Source organism: Hippocampus comes, unplaced genomic scaffold (genome assembly GCF_001891065.2).
Source record: "Hippocampus comes isolate QL1 unplaced genomic scaffold, H_comes_QL1_v1.1 scaffold121, whole genome shotgun sequence".
NCBI classification, from domain to species: domain Eukaryota; kingdom Metazoa; phylum Chordata; class Actinopteri; order Syngnathiformes; family Syngnathidae; genus Hippocampus; species Hippocampus comes.
The window spans coordinates 688,383-693,207 of NW_017805986.1; positions in this window are offsets into that span (position 1 = coordinate 688,383).

The window sequence follows — 4,825 nt, forward strand, 5'->3', positions numbered from 1 at the left end:
AAAAATAAAAAAGGTTTACGTTTTTTTTTTTTTTTTTTTTTTTTTTCATTTTAACGACGCATGATGTGGAATTAATGGTGCACTGCACTTAAAGAAAAAAAAAATGTTTACACGTGCCTGCGCTAATTAGCAACGGAGCCATTTGCAATGTAAATAGCGCGCACTCGCGGGCGCCGCGTTTAAAACGTCAGCCGGGGCGAACGCCACAAAATAAAGCGCTAATGTGCTCGCGCAGACATCTAAATAAGACCTGCCGAGAGAACACAATCTTCCCCTGCCATGTTGCCTCATATATTGTGATGCCTCGCCTTGTTTGTTTTGTGCTCGGCTGGCTGCTTTCAAAAGGGAAATGATGGCGATATTTTCTCGTCAAGCCTAATGACCGCCCATTTGGAAATCTTAAAAGTCTTCGAGACGGCCACGCGGTGCATTCAGATAAGCTGCGGGCTCGGGCAGGCTTTATTCTTCAGGACAAAACACTTTTTCACGCAACACAAGTGCAAAACAAATGGAGTATTGATGAAACCTCCGCCACCGAGCAATGAGGAAAGACATATCGCGCATTTGAAACATTCATAAGGCTGCGCCGTGATTTTCGTCTCACTAGCGCAGCAATCATGGTACACTCCGCACCCTATTTCTTCCATCCATCCATTTTCTGATCCGCTTTATCCTCACAAGGGTCGCAGGGGGTGCTGAACACTCTAAATTGTCCCTAAGTGTGAGTGTGAGTGCGGATGGTTGTTCTTCTCTGTGTGCCCTTCGATTGGCTGGCAACCGGTTCAGGGTGTCCCCCACCGACTGCCCGAAGACCGCTGGGATAGGCTCCGGCACCCACCGCGACCCTTCTGAGGATAAAGCGGATTGGAAAATGGATGGATGGGTGGAATCTGCTGCACTTGGTTGTTTGCTTACATACTGAGTGGGAGGGCAGGCCCTCCACAGACCCAACTAACTGTGAGCAAGTCATTATAATGTCAATTTTTCCATAAAATGTCTCCATTAAGTCCAAAACATATCGGAAAACATGCCTCGAAATTACCGTGCCGCCGGCCATGGCATTACAAAGTCCTGATCGTGACCAATCAGCTCCCAGCATGCCACTTGTGCTCTTCCAAGTATGTTTTGTGTGATTAATCCATTTTGAAGAGAAAAGGAAGCGAGTCATAAGATTAAATGGCTTGTCGACCTCCTGAGCCACCGAGATGGCTTTACCTCCGCAGATGAAACCACTAGAAGTCCAATTTGACAATCCCGCAGCCTAATTGCTCCCAGAAAATGGACCAAACCCAACAGAGGATTGCTTTCTGATCATTTTGCGTTCTTTGAGGACAGCGGTGGCGGTACATTTTTTTTTGTTCTCTGCGGCGCCCGGAGAAAAAAACAATGAAGGTAGCAGAACTGTAAGCGCCAAAAAAGAACAATTATGAGGCAAAAAATAAAAATAAAAAGTATTGTTAAAAGAACCTTTTGAGAAAAAAAAATAAGAGGAACAAATTTGGCAAAAAAATGGTATAAAAATTTATATTTATATATATATTTCCCTTGAATTCAGGTTTTTGAACATTATTATAATTACGGTTATACTTATCACATGTAATTTTTTTTCAGTCTAGCCTTAATAATTCGAAACGATTCCTGCCTATTGCAATCCAGTGGCGCACCGACACGTCAATGGGATGACCAAGTTTGTCGCAGCCGCTTTCGGAGGATGAGAGCAGCCAATCCATTAATTGAACTTGGTGAAGCAATTATGAAATATGCATGTGGAACTTATTGCGTCAGTGGGATAAAAGTCTATTATTGTCCCGGCTGCTGGTTTTAGCATTGACGTTTTTAATTGGTGATTCTTGGCGCTCCTTTTGCGACGGGGTGGTGGCAGCGGAAATACACTGGGAAAGTTTCTAGGACATCTCTGAAAGAACGTTCACTTCTAAGCCGGTCACGTATACAAGTGCCTGCGCACACACACACACACACATGAAAATATGTTTCCAGCACTTACGAGGACTTATAGCATGTTGATTTAAATTCTTTTCTTGCCCGAAAAGTAAATGCACCTTGTTTTACAACGAGCCTTTGCGACAAAGTGACAATTTATGTCTCATAAAGCGGACTTTTTGTCCTCAAAAAAAAGAGGTGAGTCCCCACAATGCGCCTGTGTAAACACTTTAATGTTCCCACTGCATAAGAAATAGCTGCGGCGAGCTCAACGCGAGCAGAGTTATTGAAATGAAGCCGAGTGAGGGAGCTCGGCGACGCCGTTGATTAAACATTAAGGAAGAGATAGAATGCCATTTTACCATTGTGAGTTATCCCGGCCCTTTGTGCTATCATTTCATCTTTGCCCTTGAACTCAAAACGCATGGCTGTCTGACAGGATGGAAGGAATAATGAGAATGAATTATGGATATGTCGCAACTTGAATTTGTCTTCATTCCAACTTCAGGAAAGTTGAGCTGGAGGACCCGCGAGTGTTATCGCGCACCTGACAGGAAACCTTACCAAAGTCCGGGCCTTGAGAGCCCCTTATCCAGCCTGGTTTTGACGTTTCCCTGCGCCAACACACCTGATTCAAAGCTTGCTGATGAATCAAGTGTGTTGGAGGAGTGAAACATCGAAAACAGGAAGGATAGCGGCTCTCGAGGACTGGACTTGGACACGCCTGCCTTACCACTTGTTACATGGGCTAACGTGAGCCTCGGTCTTTCGGCCTACACATGACTTTAGAATCCACAGGACCCTGATCCTGCTCAAAGCTACTCACATAACCGGTAATCGTGACTGAATTTGGCCATTTTGAACCACCTAAAAATCAAAGTCTATTACAGGCTGCCTCTGAAAGGTGTACCGAAGCGACTATCTTGTGGTGCTGGGGTGTGTTAAGCCGCGGTACTGTAGCTAGCCGGTGCTAATCACAGGTGGGTAGAGTAGCCAAAAATTGGACTCAAGTCAGAGAAAAATCCCTTTAGAATAATGGATTACTTGCATCCGGTTCATAACGTAGCAGTACCGGATCGGTACTTAGGATCTCACGAGTTATCAGCAAATTAGTTTCACGGTTAGCATCCTGTGCCGTTCAAACGAGCGGGAAGAAAAACTCAAGTGCTTCAACTGGCAGAAAAGTGAGCAAATGTAATGGTGAGAAATCGTTTTAGTCCATAAAACAGAGGGTGGCTGGAATAAGAATCGGTATGTGCCGCTTTGTACCAGATTGAGTCGCCATAAGAGCGAAATTAGCTTCCATCCCATTAGCGCCGTGTGTTCAACTCAACTTTATTCATCCAGCGCTTTCAAAACAACCGTATCTGCATACAAAGTGCTGTACTTCGTGTCAAAATCCGACATATAAAAATTGAATCCCCCCCACCCCATGAAGACAGTAAAGAAAATAAAATGCCAAGTCTGCTGAGTTCAGGTGAGGTGATGTCAGAAGGGCAACAAATGACATGTTCCATTCAAACAATGACATTTGTGACCAAAACCTACGCTCAGCGGAACACTGAATTTGATCCTTGCCAAACTGTCTGCTATATACCTCCGTGTGCTGAATATCAACAAACTCTGCTCCTTTGTATCCAGCCGATCCACTTTGCTCAAAGCACAGGGTCTTTAGCAAAACCGGCGGAAGCTAATTTCGCTATTATAGCAAATCGATCGGGTGGAGGGTGAACACACAGCAATGCTCATTTCAGCGGAACGGAAAAAAAGCTTCCCTCACTTGATATTTACTATTTTTGGGGAGTAGTTAAAGCTCTGTGTTTTTTTTTTCTGTCCTTTCGTTTTGAAGGGAGCAGGAAGCTAACGGGAAAGTATTTGCCAATCGCTCGTAAGATCGGACGTTTGTCACAAACCTGGTGCATGTAGCCCCTAAGAGTCAAGTCAAATTAAAAAGCAGTCCTTCAAATAATTTGAGTAAACAAAATTTGCCGTATGCATATGTATTCGCCTACCCGGCTTAACCTTTTTGTTGTTGTTGTTTGTGTTTTAAAAGTAGGCAATGCTGGCTCAGTTCAATGTTCTATTTTACAACGGTGATCCCGCTCTCGCAATCAGACTCTTCGCCGTGCAGCTACGTACTTATAGATGCTTTTTTTTTTTTTTTTTTTATAGGTGCATTTTCATTTCTGCCAGACAGTAAAGAGAGCGGGGTGCAAGATGAAGAATCTGCAGGAGGAGCAGCGGCAGCATACGTCCACAGAGAGGACACCAGAGCGCTGTCCTATTGATCGCTATTATCTTAAATTCATCCGGGTGGCCATGCTAGTTACCATATATGCTAATCCGAGGTCAAGCGTGTCTTTTCCTATCCATATGAATGATGTCAAAACTGCAAGTCGGATGCACTCGGAATAATGCCGAAGGGAAGACTCTACGCTGGAACTTCAAACTGGAAAAAAAAAAATCCATTTTCCTTCATTTAAAGTAAATGTAAAATAAGTATAATTCAGTTGTATTTAACTTTTTAGTACAATACAGTTAATCTTTCATCTAAAGTGATTTCAGAGAGTGGTTTGTGCACAATAACTGCTGAAAGCATGTCTGTGATCCCCATGTAGAAATACCGATGCATTCATATACAAGGTAAACTTCCCCAAACGGCAAGTCTTGTCTCTTTTGTCTCTCGATGTATCTGAATATCGTATGCGCTGCTGTTTTGGGGTTAGCCACAGCTGAACTGCGCTCAGAAGTCACTATCCTTTGCTTTCCTCTTTGTCTTCAGCGGATGACTCACCTGGTGACTCGTGGCGGCAGAGAGAGACGGCAACTATATGAGGTAATGCATGTTATTTTCTCAAGTAGTGATTAGCCCGACGCTATAATT